Source organism: Macaca nemestrina, chromosome 16 (assembly GCF_043159975.1).
Source record: "Macaca nemestrina isolate mMacNem1 chromosome 16, mMacNem.hap1, whole genome shotgun sequence".
Lineage (NCBI taxonomy): Eukaryota > Metazoa > Chordata > Mammalia > Primates > Cercopithecidae > Macaca > Macaca nemestrina.
The window spans coordinates 44,755,096-44,775,774 of NC_092140.1; the positions used below are offsets into that span (position 1 = coordinate 44,755,096).

The 20,679-nt window shown below is 32.6% G+C and overlaps 1 long non-coding RNA gene across 2 annotated transcripts in view; it reads left to right on the plus strand.

Moving 5' to 3' along the window:
- The window catches only part of LOC139359218 (uncharacterized), an 89,539-nt gene that overhangs the window by 25,828 nt on the left and 43,032 nt on the right, over positions 1-20,679 (plus strand). For both annotated transcript variants that reach the window (XR_011615132.1, XR_011615133.1), the window contains exon 3: positions 2,416-2,498. This is a non-coding gene — a long non-coding RNA (uncharacterized lncRNA). The remainder of the gene's footprint in view (positions 1-2,415; positions 2,499-20,679) is intronic.

The following is a 20,679-nucleotide window of genomic DNA, read 5'->3' on the forward strand; positions in this document are numbered from 1 at the left end:
TGGCAAATAATTCACTGATACATTTAAAAGTTTTAAAAAGTGATGTTTTGCTTATCATGTCCTTTTTAGATTACATTTTAGTTCTCAAAAAAAAGTTTACATTAAAATATTGTTCATCTTAATCATGAAGTTACTTGAAAAAAACCATAAATTTTGTACTTCAGGCAAGTGCTGCAGCTGCCTCATTCTAGCTCTGGCCCTTTGGTAATAACAAATCTTTCAATGTTTATTTTATCCTTAATTTTCTTACATTTTGTTATGCCTTATTTTACTAATTTGGTTAATCACATTTTATTTATGTCAACATGGCAGTTTCTATAACGCACCTTGATTTCTCTTGTCTACCATTTCTGGAATCTTCTGGATTTTAAGGTACAAAAGATTAATTTTATAAAAAATTTAAAAGTAAACATAGAATGTCTTTTCTAAAGATAATTTTAAAATTTTAATTTTTGTTGATATTTTTTCTAATTATGCCCATAATTTTGATACATATGTGCACTACTTCAAGTCTTTGTCACTTTCCACAGTATAGTTTAAGATGATTTTCTTTTATTGATCGTGATTGATAATCATACATTCATTTATTCATGTATTAATTTAGGAAGCCAATATTTATTGTGTACTTGCTTTAATATATCTTTTCAAATAAGTTCTCTACTGAGAATATTCACTATATATTTTTCTTATAATTTTTTGTTATTTAAAAATTGCCATTTCATTTACTTGTCTTTTATGTGTTTATTTCTTTCCAAACTGTGTATTTGTTTTCAATCTTTATTATTCTGAATTCAAACATTTCAAATATTTGTCTCATTATCTGCATAAGGATCTAAATTCACCTATTCCATTCTGGAGACCTACTCCTCAGGTGAAATTTCTAGACTTTCATTTGTACCACTCCTGTGTTGGATCTCCGTATTCTTCATTCAAACATCGATTTATTTCCTCTTTCTTGGCTTATTCTAGACATTTTAAGAAAACGTCCATCTATTAGTTTTCTAAAAAATTATGAAGATAAAGTTTTAACATATTGATCTTTTAAATTACCTTTGTTCTGCCTTTTCCTTTTCATGGGTATAAAATTCTTAGTTGAAAATAATGTTTACAACTAAGTATTTCTGAATCATTTATTCTATTGCTTTCTAGTTCTAGTATTATTCTTAGGAATCCTAAGTACTGTTTTGCTTCTCCAATCCAATTTTCCTTTCTCTGGAATATTTTACTATTAAAGAAAACCTCTCAGTTATAAAATTTCTCAGAGATATGCCATTGGTGATATTTTAAAAATAATTATGGAGAAGATTCAGTGAAAATATTTTTGAACATTTCTCACTTTACAGAATCTCGTAATTGGATACTGGACCACAGAGATTGGTTCTCTCAATTTTCTTGTCCTTTGCCTCATTTTTAGCTCTTTGATTTATTGCATTTTTTAGCCAAGCTTTTGGAATGTTTGCTTTTTGTTCCTTTTTTATTATTTTAATTGATCCATAATAATTGTACATATTTATGGGGTACAGTGTAATATTCCAATACATGTATGTAATGTGTAATGATCAAATCGGAGTAATGAGCATAGTCATTGCCTCAAACATTTATCATTGCTTTGTGTTGGGAATACCACAATAGCCAAAATATGGAATCAGCCTGTGTTCATTGGCAAATGAATGGATAAAGAAAATGTGTTATGTGTACACAACAGAATACTACTTACTCATAAAAAAATAATGAAATTCTGTCATTCACATTAACACAGATGAGCTTGGAGAACAATTATCTTATATGAAATTATCCAGGCACAGAGGGATGCATACCGAATATTCTCATATATGAAAGTTAAAAAGTTATTCTTATATTGTTAGAGAGTAGAATAGTATTATAGTTACTGGAGGGGAGAAAGGGTAGGAGAGAGGAGTGAAATTTTTGCTTTTAATTTTTTATTCTGAGAGTTTTTCAGACTTTAATATTATGATATATATTTTGTTGTCATTTTAAAATTATAGAGTTTGATTCTTATTTTCTGTTCATTTAAAAAATATTATCCAGTTAAGGTTCATTGTTAATGTCCTGTGTTTCCTTCTATACCTGCTCTATTGCTGTTTCTTTCTAGTTCTATATTTAATTTACTTTGCTCTCTACTATTTACATTTTTACTTAATAGGTAGAACGTGCCCATTTGGGGGCTTAATATTATTGATTGTTTGGGGACCCTCATTTATAGGTTCAGTCTGTGGAACTCTCCTTCACTTCTGAATAAGAGTACCCAGTCTTCTGCCTATTGGCATAGTCTCCTGGCACAGAGATAAACCTTGAACCATATAACATGAGGGCATATAGACATTTACTTAATGACACTGATTTTGCTCATTGTTTCTTATAAATTAAGCTAAGTTTCTTTTTTTAATATTTCAGAGTTTATTTGCAAAAGTTATTTGAAGCCTGAATCTCTCATCTACTGATAAGGGAAAGGAGGCAGAGTTGCTGCTAGTAAGCATGTAAGTGTATATCTAATCCTCCCATTTTTGCCTGTCCCTTATTCTTCTTCTCAGTTGTGCTTTAGGTAACTGAGTCTAGAAAATGTGCATTTCAAATTCTTCTATGTTTCACGTGGTTAGTACAGAAATGTTCTGTTTGTGGAGGTTAAGTAAAATCTGCATTTGACAATATATTTCTAAAGATTTTCAAGCAATCCCAAGCCTTCTAACCAAATGCCTTACCTTCTGTCTCTTCTCATTAATAAACTCCTCTGCAACGTAACATTCTCAGTTTCTTCATCTCTTCTACACATGCTGCGTCTTAAAATAATTGTTTTTATAACTGTTATCCCTTACTGTTTCTTCTACCATTCTCTTTGCATTTATGAGTATGTCAGCTTTCATATTTTTTAGTATCATTTTGGCATTATTTTGGGGACAAGGGAGGTAAATGTACCTACTTCCATATTTAACTGAAAGTCCTTGGAAGTTAATCTATTTGACATTTTATATATATGCTGCTTTTTAAAAATCAATTCTTTAACTGATCCACTAATTTATTAAATAGTGTCCAAGTCCTATATTAGGATTTTATATTTCCACAGTCCCTGTATATTGGTTATAATATCAATATGGTATGCTTTATTTGATGGAAAGGACAGAATTTAAATCCTGAACCATGGCTGTAGAGGAAGTCACTATGTTTTCTGTCCACTATTGAAGTGGAGAGGAGCAATGAATTTGAATTGTGACAGTGTCCAAGAGGATAATATCAGTTCAAAGCATGAGAAATTAAGAATGAGAATGAAAACAAAGTGGAAAATAATACAGGCACTACAGGAAGAAGAGGAAAAACAAGTAAAAGCATTTAAATGACCCTATACTTCTTCAAATATTGTGTTTATTAGTTGATTGTTATTTTTGTTAAAAATAATATCATTTCTTGGGTTTAAATACGAGTCTGTGAAATTCAAGCTTTACTAATTAACACTTTGGATGTATGCAATGAAAAAAATCTAGATGTTAAGATCTGAATATCTTTTCCTAGTAAGGGAATCTGTCCAAAATTTACATGAATGTGCATTAAGAAAGTCAGATAAATGATTTTTTAAATGAAAGTGAAACAATTTTCCATAACAAATAAATTGTAAAGGGAATACATTTCAGGTCATACTAAGCCTATTAGTCATTACCTTTATAGTCCGTCCTTCTCATTTAATATTAGCACAAACATAGGAAGTAGGAAGGATTTTGTTACTTAGATACTATCCACATGTTTTTAAAACTCAGTGCCTCTGAGGTCACCAGAATATATATATATTTTTAAATTTTGTTCTTTTTTATCTTACAGAAACAGACAGTTTTACATGGTCATCACTTTTCACAAAGCTTATGGTAATAAAAAATTGTAACTAATATTTTGAAAAACTAAGGTTAGTCCAAGTATTCAATACTGAATTTTCTCATTCTCATATCCTTGTTTGATACATTGTTTACCACAACTTTTACACATACTTCTTCAGAAGAATGGTATATACTGTAAAGCTATACATTTACTATATGCATTTCACTATAAAACTTTACATTATTATTACATATAAATAACCAATTATTTTAAATATACATTACCTTGATAATATTTAGCTTGCAGCTTTACATTACTGGACAAAAACCCCAACTCTAGTATAGTACAAACTACTCTACATAAACAAATCAACAATCTACACCCACTACCCTTGGAATACAATAATTACAGATATTTTTACCATTAAAAAATGATTTATCAAAATCGTGTCTCTGAAATCAAGTATTTAAACAAATACTTGATTTAAACAAGTATATAAAATGCCTATTTTATATATTTATTCATAAAGACTGATAATTCCAAATACATAAAATTATCAATAAATTGGTTAATTCTACTTAAAGTTAAATTGCAAAATTATACCAGACCAAAAATTACAGTTTGGTTACCCATAGTCAGATTCCTGTATGTGAAATAATTACTTTTATGACTCTGATTAAATTTTATAAATGTCTTTATTAGTAGAGAAGAAGTCACATTTCTTTATATTTTCTATGTGTATGAACACATCTATTGCTGAGTTTAAGGGGAAAAGTTCTTTCCTGGTTAAGGGAGATAAAAACATGCACAAGAATGTGATGGAACCTAGAGAATGTTGAGAGGTTATCATCAAAAGACTCACTCATACTAAATATTTTAGCACTTTATTGCCTTTTTGCTCATCAGAATATTTTCTCAAATTATTTTTGAAAAGCTAAACATTTTTTATTTTGAATATTTAAACAATATTTTTGATATGACACACTTTTCTGGATTCAATTTGCTGAGAAACCTGTTTTATTTCCCTCTTTTATTAGGTAATCTGTCTTAGCTGGTTGAAATCAGTATATAGAGAGACGCAAAGTCTTTGACTAATGTCATCAAAAAATGTAAACCAAAAATAGTTGAAGTAGCAAAGAAAAACTATTTTAAATGAGAAAAGCCAAAATTCACACTATTGGTACCATTTAGGCAAATAGTATTCACCCGACATTATTTCAGGTCAAATGAAACTGTCAACTGGGTATATTCTAGCCCCAAGTACAGGAAGGTCTGATTATGCCATAAGGACTGTCTCATAAGCAGTCCTTCCAAAGCAACAAAAGAGAGCCATTACTGACATGCAACCTGTATTTCACCTCTATACCCACTCTTTTAAACTCTCTGAATTCTATTGTCACTTTTTAAAATAAATATTAATATTAATATTCTATCCACTTTTACAATTGATATAAGAGAAAGATCAAACTCTGAAATAGCAGGAGGCAGTGGCAACCTGATTTCCATTGTCTTTCAGCACCATCTTGTACTTGGCCAAATTCAGTAAAATGGATGTAATTCGTTGTGCAGTGATATATTCCTCTATAGTCTCAAGGTTGGACATAAGAAAACAAATTATAAAGAAAGAAAAACAACTAAACTTATTACCGACCCCCTATTTGTCCTATGGGTAATTAAAGCCCCTAAACCTTCTAGTGTTTTTGCTTCCCAAGGAAGCAATTATTATGATAATGTTTATGCAGTACACCCATTTATCCTTAAGAGCTATCAAGTCTAAGTCTTGATCCACTAGATTGTGACAGTACAAAAGTAAATTCAAATACCTCTTTGGCAAAAATATGTGTCCTGAAGTCTCTTCAACATACATGGAAATTGTTCTTAGCTGAACTCAGAAATAAAATGGAAAATACAATGACTAAGCTTAATACAAATGTCTCAGTCAATAACCTTATTGTACATTACTTACCATGCTAAGTATGGCTGAAGGTATTAAGAAAACCAATTGTGTTCATCCTTAATCGTCCACTCCCAGTCTTTATGTACTTTCTGACTTGCATACCGATCAGCTGGGGAAATTAGAAAAGAAGTTAGTAAGAATCAAAGCTCCCACTTTCACCATTACCTGTATTATAGTGGTGACTTCTTGCTTCCTTCCCAGATTTCTGAATTGTTTAAAATTTATTATAGGGAGGGACTGGGCCCTTCCACAAGTTCATATTTAGCATACCCACTTAAAATTGGGTAAAGAGTAAATTTGACTGATCTCCATTAGAGAATAATAGAGACAGAATCCTCAATCCCTGCATAATAACCACCTCAATTATGCATTCTGGTTAGGAAACACAACCCCAGAATGTTTTCTGCACTGACGTTTTCCAATTCTCAATTTAAGTGAAATGGTCGAATTCACCACAGTATCACTATAATTTCCCCACTTACTCTAGAATATTCTCTCTACTCATAGTGATTAGTATACATTGCCATTTCATATCTTGTAATTCCTTATGCCCTCTGGCCCATATCATTAAAAAGAACTTAAATGTCAGGGATTGGCTGAGTTCATTCCCATCCTTCAGTCAATTGTTTTTATATTCTATGATGTTAACTAAAGTGACAATTCAGTCTTCTTTTAAATAATTTTTGACTAAAAATTTGGACTTCTGTACAGTTGACCTTTCGATAACATCAGTTTGAAGTATGCATATCCACCTGCACAGGGATTTGCATCTTCTGAGATAACAGGGTCAACCTCTCCTCATCCTCCTTCACCTCAACTTATTCAATGTGAGGACGACAGGGATGGAGACCCTTATAATGATCAATTTCCATTTATGATGAGTAAATATAATTTCTTTTCCTTATGATTTTCTTAACATTTCATTTCCCCTAGTTTACTTTATTATAAGAATACAGTAAATAATACATATAACATACAAAGTATATGTTAATTGTTCATGTTATTAGTAAACTTCTAGTCAATAATAGGCTATTAATGGTTAGATTTTGGGGGAATCGAAGTTACACACAGATTTTGTAAAGCAGAGAGGTTTGGTTCCCCTAATCTCTGCATTATTTAAATATCAACATTAATTAAATTGAATATATTCAAAATTGACCTGATTCTCCAAAGGTGTAGTTGTCACAATGGCTATTTCTCACCATTTTAGAGGTCAATAATGTGCTATTAATTATACCATCAATGTCTTCCTCTCCATTCTGTTATTTGAAACCCATGTAACAATTACCAATTATAGATTTTGCTAAAGTTATTTCTGCTTGAAATTTCCTACCTATGCATGTTGCCAGTTTCCTAGGTCTAAAGAGATTTCTTCCAAATTGCATTGGGAAGATTTGTCTACTACAATATTTCTAAAGCCATTTGGAACTTCATACCAAGGATAAGGAGAGAGTAATTCTAACAAAATGTTGTCATCATTTTTTTTTACATCTCTTTCATTTCCTTTTCTCCTCCTGTCAGAAAAATGTATTGGACATTAGATTGCATGGTTGTAAAAGACACTGCCATAGCTGCATTGAATTTATAATGCAGTATTAAAAGTGTTGAGTTGTTAAGGAATAGTCACTTGAAGTATATTTTTTATTCAACAACAAATTTTGCTTACTCCAAATTAACAAAATGTAATCCAATGATACAAGTAGAGACTAAATAAGAATGTGACTTTTTTTTTTTTTTTTTTTTTTTTTCTGAAGAAGACCTGATCTATATAAATGCAGGTCCTTAAATTTCATTTTCCTACAACTGTGATGCAAGTTAGTTTGAAAGTAACAGATGAGCACTGTTAAAGGGGACATTATACATCATCTCAGATGAAGCAACTCAGTTTTGGGGCATGTTACTTTGTTATACATATGCTCCTCTCCTTAACTTATGATGGGGTTACATCCCTGTAAACCCATGGTACATTAGTCAAATATGCATTTAATACATCTAACCTACGGAACATCATAACTTAGCCTCATCTACTTTAAACATATTCATCTCTCTTTTCCTCTTTATTAGACTTGCTAGCGGTCTTTCAATTTTGTTGATCTTTTCAAAAACCAGCTCCTGGATTCATTATTTTTTGAAGGGTTTTTTGTGTCTCTATCTCCTTCAGTTCTGCTCTGATCTTATTTATTTCTTGCCTTCTGCTAGCTTTTGAATGTGTTTGCTCTTACTTTTCTAGTTCTTTTAATTGTGATGTTAGGGTGTCGATTTTAGATCTTTCCTACTTTCTCTTGTGGGCATTTAGTGCTACAATTTCCCTCTACATACTGCTTTAAATGTGTCCCAGATATTCTGGCATATTGTGTTTTTGTTCTCATTGATTTCAAAGAACATTTTTATTTCTGCCTTCATTTCATTATGTACCCAGTAGTCATTCAGGAGCAGGTTGTTCAGTTTCCATGTAGTTGAGAGGTTTTGAATGAGTTTCTTAATCCTGAGTTCTAGTTTGATTGCACTGTGGTCTGAGAGACAGTTTGTTATAATTTCAGTTCTTTTACATTTGCTGAGGAGTGCTTTACTTCCAACTATGTGGTCAATTTTGCAATAAGTGTAGTGTGGTGCTGAGAAGAATGTATATTCTGTTGATTTGGGGTGGAGAGCTCCGTAGATGTCTATTAGGTCCACTTGGTGCAGAGCTGAGTTCAATTCTGGTATATTCTTGTTAACTTTCTGTCTCGTTGATCTGTCTAATGTTGACAGTGGGGTGTTAAAGTCTACCATTATTATTGTGTGGGAGTCTAAGTGTTTTTGTAAGTTTCTAAGGACTTGTTTTATGAATCTGGGTTCTCCTGTATAGGGTGCATATATATTTAGGATAGTTAGCTCTTCCTGATGAATTGATCCCTTTACCATTATGTAGTGGCCTTCTTTGTCTCTTCTGATCTTTGTTGGTTTAAAGTCTGCTTTATCAGAGATTACAATGGCAACCCTTGCTTTTTTTTGTTTGTTTTGTTTTCCATTTGTTTGGTAGATCTTCCTCCATCCCTTTATTTTGAGCCTATGTGTGTCTCTGCACATGAGATGGGTCTCCTGAATACAGCACACTGATAGGTCTTGACTCTGTCCAATTTGCCAGCCTTTTAATTGGAGCATTTAGCCCATTTACATTTAAGGTTAATATTGTTATGTGTGAACTTGATCTTGTCCTTATGATGTTAGCTGGTTATTTACTTGTTAGTTGATGCAGTTTCCTCCTAGCATCGATGGTTTTTACAATTTGGCATGTTTTTGCAGTGGTTGGTACCGGTTGTTCCTTTTCATGTTTAGTGTTTCCTTCAGGATCCCTTGTAAGGCAGGCCTGGTGGTGGCAAAATCTCAACATTTGCTTCTCTGTAAAGGATTTTATTTCTTTTTCACTTATGAAGCTTAGTTTGGCTGGGGGGATATTACCACCGATCCCACAGAGATACAACCTACCATCAGAGAATACTATAAACACCTCTACACAAATGAAGTAGATAATCTAGAAGAAATGGATAAATTCCTGGACACATACACTCTCCCAAGACTAAATCAGGAAAAGTTGAATCCCTGAATAGATCAATAACAGGCTCTGAAATTGAGACAATAATTAAGAGCCTACCAACCAAAAGAAGTCCAGGACCAGACAGTTTCACAGCCAAATTCTGGAAGCATTCCCTTTGAAAACTGGCACAAGAGAGGGATGCCCTATCCTCTCTGCCACTCCTTTTCACATAGTGTTGGAGGTTCTGGCCAGAGCAATCAGGCAGGAGAAAGAAATAAATGTATTCAATTAGGAAAAGAGGAAGTCAAATTGTCCCTGTTTGTGATGACATGATTTTATATTTAGAAAACCCCATCATCTCAGCCCAAAATCTCCTTAAGCTGATAAGCAAATTCAGCAAAGTCTCAAGATACAAAATCAATGTGCAAAAATCACAAGCATTCCTATACATCAATAACAGACAAACAGAGAGCCAAATCATGAGTGAATTCCCATTCACAATTGCTTCAAAAAGAATAACATACCTAGGAATCCAACTTACAGGCGATATGAAGGACCTCTTCAAGGAGAATTACAAACCACTGCTCAACAAAATAAAAGAGGACATGAACAAATGGAATAATATTCCATGCTCATGGAGAGGAAGAATCAATATTGTGCAAACGGCCATACTGCCCAAGGTAATTTATAGATTCAATGCCATCCCCATCAAGCTACCAATGACTTTCTTCACAGAATTGGAAAAAACTACCTTAAAGTTCATATGGAAAAAAAAGAGCCTGCATTGCCAAGACAATCCTAAGCCAAAAGGACAAAGCTGGAGGCATCATACTACTTGACTTCAAAATCTACTACAAGTCTACAGTAACCAAAACAGCATGGTACTGGTACCAAAACAGAGATATAGACTAATGGAACAGAACAGTGTCCTTGGAAATAATACCACACATCTACAACCATCTGATGTTTGACAAATCTGACAAAAACAAGAAATGGGGAAAGGATTCGCTATTTAATAAATGGTGCTGGGATGGCTGGAAAAATGTAGAAAGCTGAAACTGGATCCCTTCCTTATACCTTATACAAAAATTAATTCAAGATGGATTAAAGACTTAAATGTCAGACCTAAAACCATAAAAATCCTCTAAGAAAACAGACAATATAATTCAGGACACAGGCATGGACAAGGACTTCATGTCCAAAACACCAAAAGCAATGGTAACAAAAGCCAACATTGAAAAATGGGATCTAATTAAACCCAAGAGTTTCTGCACAGCAAAAGAAACTACCATCAGAGTGAACAGGCAACCTACTGAATGGTAGAAAATTTTTGCAACCTACCCATCTGACAAAGGGCTAATATCCATAATCTACAAATAACTTACACTAATTTACTAGAAAATATAAAAGCACCCCATCAATAAGTGGGTGAAGGATATGAACAAACACCTCTCAAAAGAAGACATTTATGCAGCCAACAGACACATGAAAAAATGCTCATCATCACTGGCCATCAGAGAAATGCAAATCAAAACCACAGTGAGATACCATCTTACACCAGTTAGAATGGCAATCATTAAAAAGTCAGGAAACAACAAGTGCTGGAGAGGATGTGAAGAAATAGGAAACTTTTACACTGTTGGTGGGACTGTAAACTAGTTCAACCATTGTGAAAAACAGTATGACGATTCCTCATGGATCTATAACTAGAAATACCATTTGACCCCGCCATCCCATTACTGGGTATATACCCAAAGGATTATAAATCTTGCTGCTATAAAGATATGCACACATATGTTTATTGCGGTACTATTCACAATAGTAAAGACTTGGAACCAACCCAAACATCCATCAATGTTAGACTGGATTAAGAAAATATGGCACATATACACCATGGAATACTATACAGTCAAAAAAAAAGGATGAGTTCATGTACTTTCTAGGGACATGGATGAAGCTGGAAACCATCATTCTGAGCGAACTATTGCAAGGACAGAAAATCAAACACCGCATGTTCTCACTCATAGGTGGGAACTGAAAATGAGAACACTTGGACACAGGGTGGGGAATACCACACACGGGGGCCTGACATGGGGTGAGGGGAGAGGAGAGGGATAGCATTAGGAGATATACATAATGTAAATGACGACTGAATGGGTGCAGCACACCAACATGGCACATGTACACACATGTGACAAACCTGCACATTGTTCACATGTACCCTAGAACTTAAAGCATAATAATAATAATAATAAAACATATTCAGAACATTTGGAAAAAATAATCTAACACAAAGCTTATTTTTAATGTATCTCTCTAGAGCTAAAATTATCAAGGGTTGACTATCTCGTGTAATTTATTGAACATTATACTGAAAGAGAAAAACAAAATGGTTATACGGACACTGACAGTTTCTACTGAATGCATGCTACTTTCAAACTGTGGTAATATAAACATTCATGAGTTGAACTATCATAAGTTAGAGACTGTCTGTTCTTGGTTGATCACTCCTCAGAGGAAGAACTATGTGGCAAACTTCTCTCCAGCTGTTTTTAATAAATCCATAAATTCTGGTATTATTTACAGCAACCCATTCTAAATTAAATATGAGGATTCTGTTAAAAATATCTTGATAAAGAAATCTCTGGGTTTTCTACCTAGTAAATATCATCAGAATGTTTACAAAGGAGTCTAGTCACAGTCAGCTGCCATAATGTTGTAAATATTAGCTATTCAAAAACTTAAAATAAAATTTAAAAGAACTTAAACTCCACTCCATAACAAAAAGGGAGAAAAAGCTATTCACACTTTATACATTATAATCATATTTGACTACTTTAAAATTAGACCTGACCCTTCCAAAAATGTGGTTATAGTAGCATTTTTTTTTTTTATACAATGGGGTGGGAGCTAAAAATGGACTTCACTATTTCTAACATAGTCAAGGAAAATTATTCAAAAAATACATGTTTCTACATTAATTCATGTTTGGAAGCTATATTCTAATAAACATGAAATGTATATCAAAACCTGAGAAAATTGTAGAATTAATATTTTATATAGAATGGATGTCACTAAGTTTGTGTTTATTCATAGCTATGACAGTTAATTATAAAGAATTTAAGAACATTTAGGAATATAATTACTGTATTAGTTTGTTAAGACCACTGTAACAAAATACCACAGACTGGACAGCTTAAGTAATCAAAATTTATTTTTCACACAGTTTTGAGTGTTAAGAAGTTCGAGATTAAGATATCGGTGGGTTTGATTTCTTCTGAGGCATCTCTCTTTGACTTGCAGATGGCCACTTTCTCCCTATGTCCTTATGAGATGTGTTTTTCTGTGTGAGTAAACGGTGTCTCCCTGGGTGTCTTAATTTCTTTTTCTTGTTCTAGTCAGATTGAATCAAGATCAACTCTAATAACTTGTTTTTATTTAATTTCCTCTTTAGAGGCCTTATCTTTACATATATTCACAATTAAAAATGCCTGCATTTAGGGAATTTAGAGTTTTGACGTGAATTTTGGAGTAACACAATTCAGTCTGTAACAATTACTTCATCCTATCCAGGTGTACTAAACCATCATTTATAGATAATGGCAGCAGATGTATACCCATATTCATATAAAACTATGATGTTATTTGAATTCCAGTTCTTCTTGCAAATACTGTGAAATCAAAATTAGTTTGGGAGAAATTACTTAACTAATCATGCAATTTATATAAATCGTGAAGAAACTTTTAATATATCTCTCTAGAGCTAAAATCATCCAGATGTTATTTCTCCTTTCTGCCTAAGAAATTACTTTTGTAATTTGCAATTCTTTGTGCTATTCAAACACTGCATCAATAAATCATGATTTTGGTCATATAAAGTGTTGACTTTTGTGCTTCATACTAAACTTCCTTGTAGAAGAAAATGCCTTTGTTTAAAAAATGATAGTTGATCCTAAACACCACAAAATCAGAACTGTATAAAATTAAAATCAATGCTTTAATAGTTTATTTCTGTAGAGTATATAGTATAGGATATATGATATATTTCATGTAAACCTTTTGTTTATGTCAATACACTTTTCTCACTAGAGTGGGGAGACAGTTTAAATAATTAATTTATATTTAGCCTCTATGATACAGTATCGTGAGAGATGTGATTGAGAAAAATACAGTAACATAACAGGTTAATGATAAAAGTTCTTGTAGTATAGAAAAACAATGGTACTTTGTTTATAGAGAACTACTGAGTCAAAGTATATATTATAATACTTCAACCAGAGACCAGCATATACAATGTTTCAATTCAAAACAGACAACTGCCAATCATCATCATCTAATGAAGGTTGAGATACAATCAGGTTCTTCAAGAAACTCACTCATCCTTAAATTTCTAAAGATTCCTCTTATTGTTCTAGAGGCTTTAGCTAGAAGGTTCTTGCTGTCTTGAAAAGTGCAAAAAATGCCTAACAACTCCAACACATTCTGAGTTAATTCAATAAGCTACATGAATCAAAGATTAATTTCTCAGATACAGTGCCACTGGAAGACATAGAATTCAAGGTCACTGAAGGACAATTGTTGAAGTCCACTCTCTCCCCTCACTGTTAATTGTTCTTACCTTTTTAGTCTTTTAAAAATATTCATTGCATATAAGGTAGAAAACTAAATAATGCCCCTTATCATAAAAACAATTACTAAAATATTCCCAGTAATGAATGTGTGTTTAATTTGAACACAACGAAGTATTGCATATTACTTATATAAATAAATTATTTCCCCTATTTTGATCACTTTTCACAAGAAACTGCTATTTCAACTCTTGCCAGTTGAAACTATTAAATTATATAAATAATAGTAGTAATATCTTCAAGGGAGACTCTATCATAAGCACTATTTTTGGATAGCTTAAAAACCATTCTTGCTCTTTACCTACAAAGAGATGACTCATGTTTATCTATTCTAATCACAGAATGTGTTACTCTCTAAGGAATGCTGACTCTTTTAGAACACCAAGTTGTTTCCTAATATACAAAATAAACATATAAACTCAGAACTTTTCAACACTCACGTAACATAATTCAATGATATGGTAACAAGCATATTCACAAAAACTGTATCAAAATATAGTTTTTGAATATCTGACCAATGAGAAAAATATATTCTTCTTTACACAACTAGAAAATAGGCAAATATATAAAACAATATTTTTAAGCAATGGACAAAAGTGCAGAACCGTGATCTCTGAGAGAAGGGAAAATGAGGTTAATCCTCTCATTGCTTCAGCTTTCTAACACTTACAGACAGCCCCTGTAATGCAGGCATAGGGAAAGGAAATCCAAATCCAAATTGCCAAACTGGATGAGGTAAAGAGATGGAGATAGAAATGCATGGAAGATGAGGCTAATAGAAGTTGCAAGAAAGATTTTATTTCTTATGCAAATAAAGGCTCCATGAATATTTGTAAGGACCCGTTTAAGTCTTTGCTGGGTTCTACCTTCTCTGGATATAAATTGAAAAGCCACAAGGTAGTCAAAGAATGACAGGACAGATGTAAACTAAAATTTCAGAAATTACACAAAGCAGAGGACATTTGAGCTCTGCCTAATCAGAATAGAAAGTACTTAATCATTTGAGGTATACAATGGAGACTATAGAGTGTGATACGTCTTAGTAGTTAGGTTGAATTATACCTAGAATGAAATAAAATAAATGCCCATCCTTTGAAAATCACTTTGCAAAGTGAAGGAAGCTGCAGGGAGATAAAACCTAGTATAAAAGTTGTGGGCAGGCAAAAATTTATTTGCCTGCCAAAAAAAGACTGGTACCAAAAATGTCTGGCACTAAAAACAGAAGAAACAAAGTTGAGAGCCAGACTATGTAATATTTCCAAACCATAATCCAATAATAAAAATACAATGAACAACAACAGAGATTAAAAAAAACACTGGGCATGCAAAAAGCAGAACTATATAATCCATAAAAAATGTAATATGATACAAAGAATTCCAGAAATGAGACAGATGATGAAGCTAGAAGACAAAAATGTTAAAGTTGTATTAAAAGTGTTTTCAAGTATTAAAACACACACATGTGGAAAGGGTGCAAAAAGGGTAGAAGAATAAAGATAAAAATAACTTAATATTTTAAATGAGTGAAAATACAATTTAGAAATGGGAATATAATTGGATTTTTGGAGAAAATAAAAAAGAAAGAACTGAATAATAATGAAATGTATATTGTAAGCAGAACAACAGTATTAGAAATGTTACAGAAAATTATTCTCATGGAAAGAAAATGTTACATGATAGAATATTGTGTCTCCATAGATAATGAAAATATTTAGAAATTATAAATATATAAATAAATATAAAATACATTATAGTAGCAGTCTTTAAGATGTCTTCCCATGATCTCCACCCTTTAATATTCACATCTTTGTGTAATCTTTCTCCTCTGTAACGTGGGCAAAATGTGTGACTTCCTTATCATGAATAGAAATTGTACAGGTTCTACGAAGTCACTTTTGTGTCTAGGTTACATGAGATCATGACTTATGTAGGCTTGCAGACTCTGTTACATGAGCACCTTCCTTGGTTTGGATGAAGTCAGCTGCCATGTTGGAGCAACATCTGACAAGGAACTGAAGATGTTCTCTTGTCAACAGTCAGCTTGAAACTGAGACCCTCTGTCCAACAAGTTTTGAGGAGCTGCATTTTTTTCCAGCAAATACGTGAGCTTGCAAGTGGTTAAGACTCGCTGAGTCAAACACTCAGGATAATTCATTCCTTGATGTTACCTTGATTGTCGCCTTGTGTGAAAACCTAAAGAAGAGAATCTGAAAAAGTTATATCTATTTTCCCAATGCACAGAAACTGTGATACAATAAATATGTATTATTTTGAGCCTCTTTGTTTGTGGTAATTCATTATACACTTTTAGATAACTAATTTTTTTCAATTTTTAGTAAATAATTGACAGACTGGAGCAAAAACTACAATGATTTATAGAGTTCATAATATATGTAGAAGTAAATCATATGACAGTAGTCAATCAAGAGTTAAAAGAGGAGAAATGAAAGTATAACAGTGTAAGAGTTTAACATTACTTGCATTTCTATAGTATTATTTTAAGGTAGATTATGATAAAGATGCATGTTTTAAACAATTGAGAAAAAGGTAAAAAGAACACTGACAATATTCAATGAAATTTGGTTACATATTAATCTGATGAAAGAGTATAAAAATACTAAAAATTATTTGGTCCAAAAAATGCATTAAAGATTGAAAAAATACCAAAGAAGAGACAGGTGATATTGAAAGCAGAAAGCATAAAAGCATATCAAAATTCAACTTTATAAATAATCAAATGAATTTATATTAAATGTACTAAATAACTAAAAGACACTCAAATTAGATGCTTTTCACCAAAATCCCACTTCAAAGGAAAATGATAAAAACTACATATAATGAAAATCTTAAGCATAACAAAATGGAGTAATTATATTCATAGTTGAAAAACTATACGCTTGTAAAAAAAAGTTCCTTAAAAATAAATTAGAAGGATACGAATGTACAACATAACATAATTTATGAGATACAGTTAAAGCGTTGCATACAGCAAAAATAGTGGCTTTAAAACGTTTTATCAGAAAAGAAAAAAGTTTTAAATCAATAATGTAAGTTTTCCACTAGAGAGAAAAATAACTAACATATATTGAGTAGAGCAAAGGAGGAAATAAAAGGCTAAAATTCTCAAAAACAATTTTTAAATGACTAATTAGACTTAGCAGAAATTAACAAGAAATGAATATTTGTAGAAGTTGAGGATAAACAAGGGGCCATCAGAACAAATCCTACAATAAGAAATAATAATCCAGAAATATTCTTAAATATTTTATGTCAATACATTTGGCAATGTAGGTAAAAATGTATAACTTTATCAGAAGTCACATATTACCAAAATGAGTTAAGAATAAAAAGAAAAGATCAGTAATAGCACATATTTTTAATGAACTTATAATTATAAACCTTGACATAAAGAAAACTCAAGACTCAGAAAACTTTATTAATGAATTAGATGAAGCCTTGAAAAGAAATACCTTTATTCCCATTAAATATCCTGAGCATATAATGAGTACTTTCTTAGTCATATGAGGATGCTAAAATTACTTTGATAGCAACACTGAAAAAGTAAGAGGAAAGAAACTTACAGGTCATAGCTTTGGGATATAACATATGACACTTTGGGACTATGGACTAAAGAATACTGAACAAAACATTAGCAATCAATTAAGAAGAAAAATATGATCAAATACGGTTTTCTAATAAAGTATGTTTGTTTTTAACATTTAACACCAATTGATATAATTTTGAATATTACTACAATTTGAAATATAAGTACAATATATAATTATCCTCTCAATCCTTGCAGGGAAAAAATTAAATTTACCATCACTCAGTACCATTTATAATTTAAACTCTCAGAAAGCCAAGAGGAGAAGAAAATTTCTCAATCTTAAATACTATAATAAAAATAAATAGCTAACATTATACTTAATAGTTATAGACCAAATGTTTTCCTCCTCAGAAGAGAAACAAAAAATATATCTATCTGTTCTCATCATTTTTTGGTTAACGTTGTTTTCACAGTCCTAGCTAGTGCAATAGACAAGGGAAAGAAATAAAGAATAATAAAAATGAATGGGTAGAATAAAATGTTCTCAATTTTTTGATGACTTTTTTGTGTGTTAAAAAAAGTTACTAAAATGCCCAATGAAACCAAAAAGAAACATTTTACAAGCTTGAGAGCAGTTAAGTGAGGCTACTGAAGACAAGAACAACATGCTAACAAATAAGCAATTATACTTATAAATAATAAAGTGACAACTGAAAATTGGTATCAGAAAATACCATTATCATTATCTTAAAATAAAATATCTGAGCATCAGTTTATTCAAATATTTGTAAATTTTGTGTACTTAAAACTGCAAAACATTACTGAAAATAAAGATCTAAACGAATGGATAGGTATACTAAGTTCTTGGATAGATTTTGAAGCTGCCAATTCTCTTCAAATTGATCTTTATACTCTATGCAAAGTAAAAGATACACAAGTAGGAATTTTTTTCTGAAGGAATTGATAATAATTTATTTGAGTCTCAGAAAGTAAATTAGGATCTTTTTGTTGGATTTTTAGTAATTACTATGTCAGTCTGGAGATATTTTGGAAGTATAGAAAACATTTAATGTTGATCTTGGGAAGCCAAGACTTTGAATACGGTGGGTATGTGAAGAAAGACTTCTAACTACATAGAGTAAGAATTTTATAAAACTAGAAATTCTATTTAAAAGGGAGACAAAATTACAATATGCAAAAAAAAAAATGTGAATTACTACAATTTTCTATAGAACAATTGTCCAAATATGTCAATTTAAAGTATGCATATGCTATGATATAATCATTAATGTAGAGTTTAATATAAGAATGTGATTAGTTTTCATTTTTATCTGAATAATATTCTATTATTTAAAATAGTAAAAAGTTGAAGAAACAAATAAGCAATACAAAGAGGATTAATAACAATGGGGTGCTATATGTTTTAAAATGTAAAACAATGAATACATACAAATATTTACATTTCAAAAACATTTATTTTACATTATAAAAAGCTGGCTATGGGATGGTTATGTGTATTACATCTGGAAACATATTTGTAATAGGAAATATTTCATCACATACTCCATGGAAAAAATATGGTTACAACAGTTAACAGAGGTATAAATTTACTTGTAAGTTTTTACTTTCATTTTGGCCAATTTGTATTTTCTGTTTTTTCTTCAAATACAGTATAATAGTATTTAATAGTCCTACATGTGAGCTTCAATACAATATAAATACAGTATAGTAGCTCAAGAAGCTGAATTTGGAATTTTTAAGAAAATTTAAAATCATGCTTCTTTAGTGTTTGAAATTCTATATAACACAAAAATGAGTAAGGAAACATTTAATAGAATGTAATTAACACTATGTTAGAAATGTGAAAAATATTTTATTTCTTAAAATCATTGAAATATTGGTTATGATTAGTATTCACATATGCATCTGATAAGTAAAATTTTTATAATTATTTCGTTTCAAAAAATTGAAGCTAATCTGGTTTTATGACCCAGTACTGCTTTACTACTTCTAACATCTGTTTCTTATAAAATCTTACCAAATCGGGGAGGCGGAGCAAGATGGCCAAATAGGAAGAGCTCCAGTCTCCAACTCCCAGCAGGAGCGACACAGAAGACTGGTGATTTCTGCATTTTCAACTGAGGTACTGGGTTCATCTCACTAGGGAGTGCCAGACAATTGGTGCTGGTCAGCTGCTGCAGCCCGACCAGCGAGAGCTGAAGCAGGGCGAGGCATCGCCTCGCCTGGGAAGCACAAGGGGGAAGGGAATCCCTTTTCCGAGGCAGGGGAACTGAGACACACAACACCTGGAAAATTGGGTAACTCCCACTCCAATACTGCGCTTTAAGCAAACAGGCACACCAGGAGATTATATCCCACACCTGGCCGGGAGGGTCCCACGCCCATGGAGCCTCCCTCATTGCTAGCACAGCAGTCTGCAATCTAACCACAAGGCAGCAGTGAGGCTGGGGGAGGGGCGCCCGCCATTGCTGAGGCTTAAATAGGTAAACAAAGCCGCTGGGAAGCTCGAACTGGGTGGAGCTCATAGCAGCTCAAGGAAACCTGCCTGTCTCTGTAGACTCCACCTCTGGGGACAGGGCACAGCTAAACAACAACAAGAAAAAGCAGCAGAAACCTCTGCAGACGCAAACGACTGTGTCTGACAGCTTTGAAGAGAGCAGTGGATCTCCCAACACGGAGGTTGAGATCTGAGAAGGGACAGACTGCCTGCTCAAGTGGGTCCCTGACCCCTGAGTAGCCTAACTGGGAGACATCCCCCACTAGAGGCAGTCTGACACCCCACACCTCACAGGGTGGAGTACACCCCTGAGAGGAAGCTTCCAAAGTAAGAATCACACAGGTACACTTGCTGTTCAGCAGTATTCTATCTTCTGCAGCCTCTGCTGCTAATACCCAGGCAAACAGGGTCTGGAGTGGACCTCAAGTAATCTCCAACAGACCTACAGCTGAGGGTCCTGACTGTTAGAAGGAAAACTATCAAACAGGAAGGACACCTACACCAAAACCCCATCAGTACGTCACCATCATCAAAGACCAGAGGCAGATAAAACCACAAAGATGGGGAAAAAGCAGGGCAGAAAAGCTGGAAATTCAAAAAATAAGAGCGCATCTCCCCCTGCAAAGGAGCACAGCTCATCGCCAGCAACGGATCAAAGCTGGATGGAGAATGACTTTGACGAGACGAGAG